The sequence below is a fragment of the Aegilops tauschii genome, chromosome 1 (genome assembly GCF_002575655.3).
Source record: "Aegilops tauschii subsp. strangulata cultivar AL8/78 chromosome 1, Aet v6.0, whole genome shotgun sequence".
NCBI classification, from domain to species: domain Eukaryota; kingdom Viridiplantae; phylum Streptophyta; class Magnoliopsida; order Poales; family Poaceae; genus Aegilops; species Aegilops tauschii.
In genome coordinates this window covers 5,732,393-5,746,787 of record NC_053035.3, presented here as the reverse complement: position 1 = coordinate 5,746,787, position 14,395 = coordinate 5,732,393, and positions in this window count along the sequence as shown.

Genomic DNA, 14,395 nt, shown 5'->3' with positions numbered 1-14,395 from the left:
AGTCCACCGGGAGAAAGACTGCTTCTTGTTGTAACCAGCATAAAGAGAGGAAACGGAATAACAGAAAAGTAGCGTAGTTTCAGCGGCAGAAAACTCTCTCTCTCGTGAGTCCAGTTCATCCCTTCCCCCTCGTCAGATCGGCAACGACATTCCATACTGGGGAGTCATTGAATTTTGATTTAACAGTAGCCACCGAGCTGTTCTTGAGGTATTTCGCCCTCACTATATCCTGCCAAAGACCCTGCCCAGTATCCAGCTCCCACCACCATTTCACTAGGAGAGAAAGATTTTGTTTATGAAGGTCCTTAATGCCCAGGCCCCCTTTGTTCTTAGATCTGCATACTCTAGCCCATTTAACCAAATGATAGCGTTTCTTCCCCATCCCTCCACACCAGAAAAATTTGCGACGGTATTTGTCTAATCTCTCAATAAAGGTTTTGGAAAGGAGGAACATCGACATATAGTAGTATGCGATACTAGATAAAGAGGAGTTCAACAGAGTCAATCTCCCTCCAGATGAGGCAACATTGCCAATCCAGGAGTCGCAACACTTGAGATATCGAACAACAAAAAAATTCCCAGTCCGAGTTTCTCAGAGAAGAGTAACTAACCGACACTCCTTCATACTTCATAGGGAAGTGACCGATCTGGCAGCCAAACAACTCAATATATTTCTGGAGGACCGAGACATCCCCTCCCACGTATAATACCTCACTTTTTATGAAGTTAATCTTAAGGCCAGACATAAGTTCGAACAAGTACAATAAGAGCTTAAGATTGATCGCTTTGTCAATATCGTCTTCGATACAAATCACCGTGTCATTCGCATACTGCAGGACAGCCACCCCATTGGGAACAAGATCAGCTGCCAGCCCTTTAATTAAGTTATTGTTCTGGGCATTTAGAATCATCTTGGTGAGGCATTCAGCCGCAAGGTTAAAAAGAAAAGGGGACATAGGGTCTCCTTGACGAACCCCTTTATGACTTTGAAAATAAGCCCCATGGTATTATTGATCTTGACACTAACTGTGCCATTGTGTAGGATTTTCTCCACCCACTCACACCACTTATTGTTAAAGCCCCTCATTTTATGACACTCAAGCAAGAAATCCCAGTTAACCTTATTGTACGCCTTCTCAAAGTCAAGTTTTAGGACAATCCCCGTTTTCCTCTTGACTTGAGTATGATGTAGCACTTCATGTAAAGTCAGGATCCCATCCATGATGTTGCGCTTTTTGATAAAGGTGTTTTGGTGGCAGCTAATAAGCTTGTCGGCAAACACCGCAACCCTATTGTCCAAAACCTTAGTGATAAGTTTGTAAGGACATCTCAAAAGACAAATGGGTCGAAATTCTTGAATTTTCTTAGCCCCATTGATTTTACGAATCAGGGTGATAGTCCCATAATTCAATCTCTCTACATCCGGAGTCCCTTCATGAAAGGCCATAAACAGATTCATAATGTCATCTTTAACAACATCCCAACAGAAGCGATAGAATTCTGCTAGCATGTTGTCTGGTCCAGGGGCTCTGTTACTGTCCATAGAGAAACGAGATTTTTTTCACCTCTTCCTCGCTAAAGGGTCTGGTCAAAAATTCACTATCCTCGCCCGTAAGTTTTTCATTATCTCCCCAAGTATCGGGGCCTAAGTAAAAAAGATTCCGTGAAGCCGGACCAAACAGCTCTTTATAAAACCCTGTGGCATGTTTGAGCAAATTATCAGTCCCCTCAAGAGTGGTGTCACCATTCGAAAAGGAATGGATGGTGTTTTTTCTGTTTATACCATTGGCAATCCTATGGTAGAAGGCAGTATTTTGGTCCCCTTTCAACATCCATGTCTCATGTGACTGTTGGAGCCAATACAATTCTGCATTCACCATAAGCTGTTGGAGTTCACCACTAAGAGTAGCTCTTTTGTCTAAAATATCAGGATCAAGAGGGCCTTGCTCCTCCATAGACTCTATGGAAGCAAGCTCATCCTTGATTACTTTCTTCCTTTTCTTATTGTGACCAAATTTATCAGAACCCCATCCTTTAAAAAACTTTTTTAAAACGTTTCAATTTGATATTAAGCACATCAATGGGGTCAGAAGATTTAACTGGTCTCTGCCAAAATTTTCTAACCAAAGGGAGGAACTCCTCATTTGCCATCCAGCTCATCTCAAACCTAATTTCCCAGGGCTTAGGCGACTGGGGTTGAGTACTATTGGTAGTCATCAGGAGAGGATTATGGTCAGAAACGTCTCTGACAAGTTTTCTGGTAGTAACCAGGGGGAACAAGTCTTCCCAATCATAATTCATAAGAATCCTACCCAATTTCTCTAAAGTAGGATGGGCTTGGTTATTATACCAAGTGAACACACCCCCCTCGACATATATCTCTCGGAGGCGCATGGTATTAATGATGGCATTAAATCTATCTATATAATGGGAAGCCACCATCTTTTTGTTCTTCTCTCCGCAATGTCTAAGAATGTTGAAATCTCCACCCACAATGTAAGGCATGGATAAGTGGCTACAAAAGCTAGCCAACTCCGCAAGGAATTCATCTTTGTGCTCAACATAGGCAGCACCATAGACATTTAACAAGGCCCACACACACTATTTGTCCACATCAAAGACAGTGACTTGGAGATTGTATTTCCCCATAGACCAGGAAACAAATTCTAATTTCTCCTTCTTGATCCCACAAAGCAAGCCCCCAGACTTGCCAACAGATGGGATCCAATTCCAATCAAAGGTATTATAAGGATCTATTTTTCTAAAGAAACCAGGGGAGAATTTCCTCTTCATAGTCTCCTGTAAGCACAAAAAATCTAGGGAATGATCCCTAATCAGATCAGAGAAGCAGGTGGTCATTCCACTTTTACCTGCCCCTCTGCAGTTCCAGAAGATTCCATTCATTTAAGTTCCCCCCCTCCCCCTGGTCACTCTACTAGGAGACTTAGTAGCATTACCAGGATTGGTAGTGGGCTCCACTGCCTTTTGGCTTCTGGTTCTGGGTCTAGAAATAGGTGCTTGGACTTTCCTAGTATTATGTTTCTTTTTTCTGGACCCAACCACAGTAAAATCAGAAACATCACAATCTTGCTCATCCCCCAACTTAGGTTGATGGGGATATCCTCACCTTTACCATTGGTAATAAACATCACCTCATCAGGAGGTGCATGTTTTTCTACAACATTATTTCTAACATTTTCAGGTTCCTAGAATGTCAATTTTAGAGAATTCAATATGAGGAATCATAACACCCATTTTTCTAGCTCTAAGCATCATATCAGGATTAGATTAACATCAAAGGAATTATTAGATGTACTAGTACCTTCCAAATCCCTTTTCTTGCTGGCAGCGTTGGCTCTGTCTTCCACCTTCCCCAAGTTGGTCAGCACAGTCCTGGTACTAAACCTGAGGGCATTTTCATGTAAGAGGGAGGTGTAGGAATCACCTCACCATAACAGTCATGAGCAGATTTGGGCGATTGCACGTTATTCTCAACTGTGTTATCATCAACAGCACCAAAAGGGCCTTCCAACTTAGTAACATTAATTGAGCTCTTCACACTCTCAGCATAAGTCTTTTTTATACTCCCATTTCCAGCATCAAAAGCAACAATCTGGTTACACATATCATAAGACAGAGAAAGGGCCTTTGAGTTTTCATTGGCAACCAAGGCCTCTTGTCCCATCGTGTGAATTAGAAGGGTGTCATGATTTGAACTATCAGAGTTCATTGAGACAGGTGAGTCCAAAGCATTGTTCACACACTGTTTCCCCACAGATTTCTTCTCTCCCACATCTTGCACTCCACCAGAAGAGCTGCCCATCAGATCCTCATTCACACCTTCTCTTTTCTACTTTCAGGTGAAGGTTCCCCCTGTTCAGCAGAGGTTTTAGTGTGAATATTCTCTCTGTCAGGATTTCTCACGAGCACCCGCTCCACATCAAAGGTGAAGTCGTAAAAATGATCCCCCAGGACTGACTCAACCACTGCGATAGAATTGGGGCGGTCCAGGGTAGCCATATCAATCTCCAGCGGCACTCTAGCAAGAGAGGCTATAGAGGCCACATTTCTTTCACACCTCTTCTCAGTAGGAATCCTACCCACTTTAACCCATGCTTTCTCCAGCATCCCTTTTGCCCCATCATCGTGCTCCCATCTAGTAACCCTCACCATCACCATATTTGGGCCTAAGGGAATGCATTGTGGAGTAGTTATTAGATGATGGGTTGCGAGAGTGACAGAAGCTTAAACCCTAGTTTATGTGCTATTCCGTAAGAGACCGATTGGATCCAAAAGTTTAATGCTATGGTTAGAATTTATTCTTAATACTTTTCTCATAGTTGCGGATGCTTGCGAGGGCGTTAATCATAAGTAGGAGGCTTGTTCAAGTAATAACAACACCTAAGCACCGGTCCACCCACATATCAAATTATCAAGGTAGCGAACACGAATCAAACCAACATGATGAAAGTGACTAGATGAAATTCCTGTGTACCCTCAAGAACGCTTTTGCTTATTATAAGAGACCGTTTTGGCCCGTCGTTTGCCTCAAAAGGGTTGGGCTACCTTGCAACACTTTTGTTACTATTATCATTGCTTGCTCGTTACAAAATATCTTGCTATCAAACTACTTGCTACTTACAATTTCTGTGCTTGCAGACATTACCTTGCTGAAAACCGCTTATCATTTCCTTCTGCTCCTTGTTGGGTTCGACACTCTTACTTATTGAAAAGACTACAATTGATCCGATACACTTGTGGGTCATCACATGCTAATAGCCCGAGTTGTCATATGGCTGACTCATCATATCTAGGTCACCGTCATAGGTGCCTGTATTGAGGAACCGAAGAGGGTCCTCGTCCATCTCATCATCCATTCTTTGTTCTACGTGGGCGATTACATCAGCCACTATTGGACCCCCTTCATCATGTCGTCCGCCGCTCTATCCTGGCACTACAGGCGCTGGTAATTGCGTAGGCAGGGTGGTGGTGTTCATACCTGCTTGTTGATGTGTGGTTATTGGTGTGCTCTTGGCCGGCTACAGACGAAGAAGATTCTGCAGCCATAGCAGCACCCAACCCTTGCAGTTTCCAATCCGCGGTGGTGTCTCGTCGTCCTCTCCCCCTAGCTATATTGGAGGAGGCAAATCCTCATGGCCCGATTTCACACTGGACAAGGTAACCCTGAAGTGCCCACCGGGCATCGGCTGGCCATGGAACATGAGTACAAGGGCTTCGTTATCACTGCCTTTCCCACGTCCACCTTCTGGCCTTTGATCAAGTAGAGTATAGTGCACGGGGTTTCGTCGGCCTGCAAACACATGTCTGCAGCGTAAAACATCCGAAAGGCAACAAAAATGGAATATTCTAGATATATGTTGGTGCGACATGTAATTACCGTGAGGGCGTCGAGCTCAGCCAAAGATTGAGGCCCGCCTAGCGCGCTCAAGACTGAGGACGAGCTTCTATGAGCGGGTGTAGGTGCGGGTGCAAGAGCAGGCGCGGTTGTGTGAGCAGGTGATGGTGCAGTGGTGTTGTTCACCGAGTTGCTCAAGACGAAACTAGGCATGGGGAAATCATCTACCGTCTTGTCTGGATTTTCCTTCATCCAGTTGATGATACCCATGATCAATTTAGCAGCGAAATCATTTCTGCAGGCATCTACAGCTACCGCGACTTCCTGCTGTAGCAGCTCATTTTTCTCCTCAGCTGCTTTTTTCGCGTCCTCAGCAGCTTTTTTCTCGAACGCAAGCTTCACCTTCTCGTCGATGTCCGCCTGACTAAACTTTTTTTTCCTGCTTCTTGGCCTCTGGGCCCTGGTTGTAAAAGACCTTCCATGTGGCGCCGTCTCCGGCGCTGTGCACACGTCCATATTGCGGCCGCTGGTCCAAAGGGACTCCCTTAAGTTCATTCAAGGCTCGGTTGAGAGGGGTTCCCACTTGGGCCTCATCGACGAAGACTCGCTTTCGGCTCCAAGCTGATGTTGCTTCTCCTGCAGAAGGAACATGAACCATTTACGAATGTGTAGTCAACTTGATCAGAAGCTAAATGTAAGGTGGTCGGGTCTGTGTAAAAACCTTCTTTTCCTTGTCCCACTTATAGCGGTCCCTGATGAAGTCACGCTCCAAGGGATTGGTGAACTTCGCAAAGGGGTCTAGGAGACCCGCGCTTCAAGTTCCGCTTCCTCCTTATCCCATATGGGCCTTTTGCCAAGGTAGCCACAGCTTCCGAGGCGTTGTTCCCCGTGTTCCTTTGCTGAAGGCTCTTGAATTTCGCAGCCTTAGCCTTGGCTGCCTCGGTAGTGCAAGTGTCCTTGAACTTTTGGAACTCCTCTTCCGAAAGTGTCGGATTTTCCTCTAGAATCTTGGACAGGGGTTCCTCAGCCACAATAGCTCGTTTCACCCTCCATTTCCAGGAGGCCAAATCATTGTTGAACATGTCCATGGCATGATTGTTAATCTTTTTCATCTTCGGATCATCCCACGGTTGTTATATGCTATCATCACAGCCGGGGAACTTGAATCTCTTGTGCAACTTCGTCAGGAGCAACTGCCTCAAATGTTCTTTACTCCTGAAGTCTTCGTCGTTGATGCTCGCACATTCCCATAGGATGCATTCTCTACTTGGTTGTCGTAGCACTTGCGAGGTTCTTCCGGCTCTAGTGGCTCAAACTTGCCAGGGGCCATCTTTGTGATTACCAGTCGTCCGATGCCGAGTTTGTTAGGTTTTCGTATCCTCTGCTTCTGCTGCTTCTTCTTTTCAGTAGCGACTTCGGCGCCGGTACCTTCCCCGCCGGTATCCTCCCCGCCGGTACCTTCCCCGCTGGTTTCGGTGCCGCCACGGTGCCGGCGCCGTCGGTGTCGGCGTCAGTACCATCATCAAGGCCGCCCTGCAAACCTTGACTGTGCTTAGCAGACAATAAGTCGAGGTACTGTTGTTCACCCTCATAATCCATCTTGTCTGCATCTTGGTCAGAAGGCCCGGTTTCTTTGTTGATCGACATGTGTCCTCATTAGTTCTCAAACTATTATAAAATGAGAAATGACATTAAAAAAGGTCTATGGTTTGCTGGAATGCCGTATCATTCCCGTCACAGCAAATCCCGGCACTCGATATGCCTACTTTCTAGCACAAGTCATGCCAAAATTCACAGGAAATTTTGGCATGACCTTTGCTAAAAAGTGGGCATATCGAGCGCCTAAAATTCATTTACCCTGCACTCGGATCATAGGCATGAATCAACATTCCAGCGAAACATAGGCCACTCGGATCATTTACCCTGCACATAAACATAATTTTCCAAATATCACATGTCCAATTCAAATATGTCCAAATCACATGTCCACATATCATATATGGTTCATATAGCAACAATAGCTTTAACTAAAAAAATCAAATAGCAACAATTCTGTTTTTCTTTAAATACCAATAAAAAATCCTTGAATAAAATTTGATACCTAGCTAAATACCAAATTAACCTACTATATTGATACCTAGCTAAATTCATAACTAAATTTGATACCTAGGGATCATAACGAAATTTGATAAATTCATCACCGCAAAATTCATAACTAGGGTTCATACCTAGCTAAATTCATAACTAAATTTGACACATAGACAACCTAATTAACCTACTGCCCTAACTAAATAGATAATCTAATTAACCTACTTCCCTAACTAAAACCTAAGTAAATTAACCGAAGAACCCTATCTAGAACTCTAATGGCAGAGAGCGAGGAGCGGTTGGGGGCTTACAGAGGGTGCAGGGCGAGGAGGCAGAGGAGGGAGGCATGGCGCGTCTGTGTCGGGGTTGGGGTCGGGCGAGGGCGATGGAGGCATGCGGCGTCGGGGTCGCCGCTCGGGCGACGGCGTCGGGGTCGTATTCGGGGTCGGGGCCGAGGCTGGGCGACGGTGACGGAGGCGTGTGGCGTTGGGGTCGGGGCCGGGCGATGGCGAGGGAGGCGTGCGACGTCGGGGTCGGAGCACGGGCTCCGGCGAGGGCGAGGGCAGGGGCAACGAGGGGGAGGAGTGGGGTAATTGGGGGAGGAAGGAGAGAAGGGAAGCCCGCGCGGGGGGTTATGTGAAAATAGCAGTAGCACTTTTCTTGAAAATGCGCTATAGCTAACTTAGCTATAGCGCGTTTTCAAGGAGAGCGCTACTGCTATGTGAAGTAGCTATAGCGCATTTCTGGAACAGTGCTACTCCTACAAAACGTAGCTATAGCACTTTTACAGAACCAGCGCTCCTGCTATTGTTTTCATTTTTTATTTTCCATATCTTTTTTGCTTAATTTTTTCCCTTTTCTTTTCCGTTTTGTTTCTTCTGTTTTCTTTTTCTTTTCCTTTTTTTAGAGAGCCAGAACGAGGGGAAGGTGGTACAATGTATATAACTAAGGCGATATATATTGCATCATTTGACCCATAATGGTTAAGTGCACATTCAAAATAGGAACATATATATTACATCATTTGACCGAGAACGGTTTCTCAGCGTCGACGTTTTCGTTTTTGAGTGAGCTTCTTTCCCTTATTGTTCGTTGACGAATAATTGAGCCCCTCATTGTGACTTTTCCTTTTCCATGGAGTACGATCTTTCTTAGATAATATAGTATTGATTCTTCTTTTGATGTATACTTCATCGTCATCGTCATCTTCCCACATCGGGTTTCCGTACTAGTCGTAGTCTTCCTCCTTGGCGACTCCATCCATTCCAATGATGTTCCTTTTGCCCCTCCTCACGACAACACGGCTGGGATTGCTCGGGTTGGTTATGAAGAAGCATTGTGTCACGTGCTTAGCGTGTATCCATGGCTCGTTTTTTGCGATGGCGTTCACGGTAGCGCTCTTGGTGTCGGGTATAGTCATGGTAGTGAAATACTGGTTTTCTCTTTCGATATTCTTAGCCCATTTGACATGAAACATCGTCGCGTTGTGCAGTCTAGTGTAGTCAAGCTCCCAGATCTCCTCGACCCTTCACAAAAATCTCTCAGTTGCGCCGTTGTCGCTGCCGGTCATGCATTCCATCGTCACCCCTAAGTTCTGAAAATCTCTGTTCATATCTTTGGCCTCCGTGTAGAACGTGTATCTGTTGATACCATGTGCCTGATAGGTGACGAGGTTGGGCGAGGGGCCATGTGCTATGGTGCATATGAGCAGTCCATCCTTAGAGCCCTCTTCCGGGGGATTAGCAAGAATTTTATCTTTGAACCAATGCAGGAAATTGGAGTTGTGCTCTCTAGTAACTTCGGTGTCCGTCCTACATACCCCCCGGTCACGATACGTCTTTGCGATAGTTTCTTTGTGCAGTGTCATGAAAGGATCTACCTGGTCTAGGTGTTGTAGCACTACCAAGTTTTCTCTGTCAAAGTCGTTGCATCGATCTGAGTAGGCCACATGCAGTTCCCTGCGACTGTTGGAGTGACCTTCTCCTTCGAGCCTCCCAACGTGCTTCTTAACGGGCAAACCAACACCAGGCGGCCGGTCTATGCCATATAGAAAATTCTCGCAGAAAGAGATGCACTCTTGTGTTAGATAGCCCTGGACGATGCTTCCATCTGGACGGGACATGTTACGAACGAATCCATTAATGATACCATTCATCCTCTCGAACGGCATCATGTTGTGTAGGAATGACAGCCCCAGGTCTACTATGTCGTCCACAATATGGACACACAGATGCACCATGACGTCGAAGAACGCGAGCAGGAAGTACATCTCAAGCTCATTTAGTATCACAACGATCTCTTCATGTAGCCTTTGGAGCTGCTTCACACTGATCGACTTTCGAGAGATGACATCAAAAAAGTTGCAAAGAGCAATAAGCGTGTCACGGACGTGCTTGTCCATTATCCCTCTAACACTACTAGAAACAGAGAATTTGCCATCAGTCAGCTCTTTTCCGTCTCCTAGCGGACGACAAAGAAGGTCTTTGCCGTCTGCTTATAAAAACGGATGGCAAAGGCTTGGCTGACGGCGAAGAGCCTAGTTGCCGTCAGTCAGTTCTTTGTCGTCTACCACCTAACGACAAAGGTCCCAAAGCCAGACGGCAAAGAGCCCCACTGGACCCTGGGGCTGGTTATGTCAGACGGACGTGTTCTTTGCCGTCTGCCTTTGGGACTTTGGTCGTCCGCTGGCAGACGGCAAAGAAAAGAACCTAACGTACGTCCGTTTCCCCCTGCCCCCTCTCTCTCTCTCCCACCTCTATCTCTCTCCCCACCTCTCACCCGCGTGCCACCGTCGCGCCCCCGCCCCCCGGAGCCCTCCCTGACGCCGGCTAGGTCGCCCGCCCTGCCCCCGGACCCAGGCCGCGGCGGCCGCCCTTCCCCGCGCCATCGCCGGAGCAAGGTCACAGGTCCCCTGCGCCGCCCCCGGAGCCAGGGCCACAACCTTCCCGCCACCGCCCCTCGGAGCCCTCCACGACGCCGGCCAACTCACCGCCCCGCCACCCGGACCCAGGTCGCGACGGTCACCCCGCCTACGCCCCATCGCCGAAGCAAGGTGAGGTTTTTTTTTCCGTTTTAGGTTTAGGTGTAGGTTTAGGTTTATGTTTAGTGCTAGGTGTAGGTTTTAGTTAGTGCTAGGTTCGGGTTTAGATAATTAGAAGAGGAAGAATAAAAGATGAACAAAAATGAATAAGTAGAAGAAGAGGAAAAAGGAAAATAAGAAGAACAAGAAGAAAAAGAAGAAGAAGAGGAGGAGGAGGAGGAGGAAGAGGAGGAGAAAAGAAGGAGAAGGAGAGGATGAAGAAGAGGAAGAGGAGGAGGAAGAAGAGGAAGAATAAGAAGAAGAAGAGGAAGAAGAAGAAGAAGAAGAAGAAGAAGAAGAAGAAGAAGAAGAGGAGGAGGAGGAGGAGGAGGAGGAAGAAGAAGCGGAGCTTAGGGGCGCGTTGGCGCCGACAGAACTGGGTCGAGGTTAGAGGTGCGCCGGTGCCGACGGAACCGGGTCGAGGTTAGGAGTGCGTTGGCGCCGACGGAACCGGGTCGAGGATCGCCGGTCGCCGAGGGGTCGAGGGTTGGGGCAGAGGGTCGAGGATCGCCTGTCTTCGAGGGAATAGATGGTGGAGCCAGTGAGTCCCTCCGATCCGAGTGCTGACCCGTCGACCGTGCGTCGCCATACCTAAGGACGCCCGGGGATGAGCGGGTTAGGGGGTTCCTCGCCGTCGATGGAACCCTGAATGCCCGCTATTTAGGTTAGGGGCTGCCTTGTGTTGGAAATATGCCCTAGAGGCAATAATAAAATGGTTATTATTGTATTTCCTTGTTCATGATAATTGTCTATTGTTCATGCTTTAATTGTGTTATCCGGAAATCGTGATACATATGTGAATACATAGACCATAACATATCCCTAGTGAGCCTCTAGCTGACTAGCTCGTTGATCATTAGATGGTTACGGTTTCCTGACCATGGGCATTGGATGTCATTGATAACGGGATCACATCCTTAGGAGAATGATGTGATGGACAAGACCCAATCCTAAGCATAGCACTAGATCGTGTAGTTCGTTTGCTAAAGCTTTTTTAATGTCAAGTATCATTTCCTTAGACCATGAGATCGTGCAACTCCCGGATACCGTAGGAATGCTTTGGGTGTACCAAACGTCACAACGTAACTGGGTGGCTATAAAGGTGCACTACAGGTATCTCCGAACGTGTCTGTTGGGTTGGCTCGGATCGAGACTGGGATTTGTCACTCCGTATGACGGAGAGGTATCTCTGGGCCCACTTAGTATTGCATCATCATAATGAGCTCAACGTGACTAAGTAGTTAGTCACGGGATCATGCATTACGGAACGAGTAAAGTGACTTGCCGGTAACGAGATTGAACGAGGTATTGGGATACCGATGATCGAATCTCGGGCAAGTAAAGTACCGATTGACAAAGGGAATTGTATATGGGATTGCTTGAATCCTCGACATCGTGGTTCATCCGATGAGATCATCGTGGAACATGTGGGAGCCAACATGGGTATCCAGATCTCGCTGCTGGTTATTGGTTGGAGAGGTGTCTCGGTCATGTCTGCATGATTCCCGAACCCGCGGGGTCTACACACTTAAGGTTCGATGACGCTAGGGTTATAAGGAAGGTTTGTATGTGATTACCGAATGTTGTTCGGAGTCCCGGATGAGATCCCGGACATCACGAGGAGTTCCGGAATGGTCCGGAGGTAAAGATTTATATATGGGAAGTCACCATACGGTCACCGGAAATATTCGGGGGTATACTGATATTGTACCGGGACCACCGGAGGGGTTCCGGGGTCCACCGGGAGGGTCCACCTGCTCCGGAGGGCCTTATGGGCTGTAGGTGGAAGGGAACCAGCCCTTAGTGGGCTGGGCGCCGACCCCCCTAGGGCCCATGCTCCTAGGGTTTGGGGGGAACCCTAAAGGGGGGCGCCCCCCTTGCTTGGGGGGCAAGCCACCTTCCCCCTTGGCCGCCGCCCCCCTCTAGATCTCATCTAGAGGGGCCGGCCCCCTTCCCCCTTCTCCCTATAAATAGAGGGGTGAGGGGAGGGCTGGAGCACCACATCCAAGGCGCAGCCCCTCCCCTCCCCAACACCTCTCCACCTCCGCGTGTGCTTGGCGAAGCCCTGCCGGAGAACTGTCACTCCACCACCACCACGCCGTCGTGCTGCTGTTGGAGCCTTCTTCCTCAACCTCTCCCTCCTCCTTGCTGGATTAAGGTGTGGGAGACGTCACCACTCCGTACGTGTGTTGAACGCGGAGGTGCCGTCCGTTCGGCGCTTGGATCATCGGTGATTTGGATCACGACGAGTACGACTCCATCAACCCCGTTCTCTTGAACGCTTCCGCTCGCTATCTACAAGGGTATGTAGATGCACTCCTCCCCTCTCGTTGCTAGTGAACTCCATAGATTGATCTTGGTGATGCGTAGAAAATTTTAGTTGCTGCTACAATCCCCAACACCTTGGCATCGACGAAAGGCTAAATGACATCTATATAGGTTAGGGGTGCCTCGACTTTGATGGAACCCTGAATGACATATATTTCGGTGGCATCCTGTTGTAAATATTTAGTTAGGTTGATGGCAAAAACAATAATTCTATGTTACTCATCTTTCAATTTCAATGTACAGTTGTTTCGTCGCTGCGAGGGTCTCGTGTTCGACGAGCTCCGCCCCTGCGTTCGTGGGTGAGCACACATGACATCTCCTACTCCCCCCTTAATTATTTGCTCTGTTCCGGCCTTCGTGCCGATGACACTAGCTAGGTAACTACATTCGCGAAACCAGTATGCGTCTCCCGTCCGAAAAGGTTGCATCGATAAATATGCATTCAATTGCATATTATCACCGTAACTCATTCGGATTGTCGAGCGATTTCCACGCACAGCCCGAGTATGTGTAGATTGGGTACGTTCTCCATGCTCTACCCCATTCCAAGACAAAATTTCGTCAGCGCCTCCCTGTTGTTCTCCGGATGCATATTCTCTCGGCTTTTTGCCAAGACGTGTATCGGGAGAACATCGGGGGGGGGGGGGGGGGGTGCTGCTGCTGCCGAAATTTTGTCTCGGAATGGGGTAGAGCATGGAGAACGTACTCAATCTACACATACTCGGGGTGGAATTAGGACCTATCTTTACCTATTAGAGTGTAGGTTGTATGGACGTAATAAAATTGACTAACTAGATTAACTCATGAATATACATGCTGAATTATATATAATTCTTGTTTGTCCAGTAGCTAAGCAAGATGAGTGAACTTGCGTGGATGTACACCGGTCTCACTAGTCAGAAAGAGATTACCAATGAATGGTTAACAAAAACCAAGGGGTTTCACTACTAGGGAAAAGCCTAGCAGTAGCGCGGGGTGCCACGCTACTGATAAGGTGCTACAGCTAACATGTAGCAGTAGCGCGTGTTGTCCCACGCTACCGCTATACATGGCTAGCAGCAACGAGCTTCAGTGCCACGTGTTGCAGCTAATAGCTGCAGCGGTTTTAACTAGGACGCGCTACTGGTAAGAGAGCCCTACTGCTAACTTTGTTCTGCTCGCTACTACTAGTTTTATTAGTTTCTATTTTTTTCTGCATATTTGTTTTGTATTTGAACAGGCTTTATACAATAATCTTTAGCATATCCAACACATACAAATGTAATCATAGCATATACATACCGATAGTCTCATCAAATCATGTCATCATCATAATCATCATCCAACACAAAGTGGTCTCTCCTCATCATCTCGAAAATAGTGATACACGTCTCATTTACTTGCAACTACATCGTCATCCATCTAAACAATGATATACGCGAGAAGAGCTATCACTATGAGTGCGAGCGGAACTACGCAGTACATGAGTTCGTATCCCTCTCTCGCATTTGCGTGAACCTAAACTAACTACTAGATGTCGCTCGGAAATCGGAAACCTGTACACC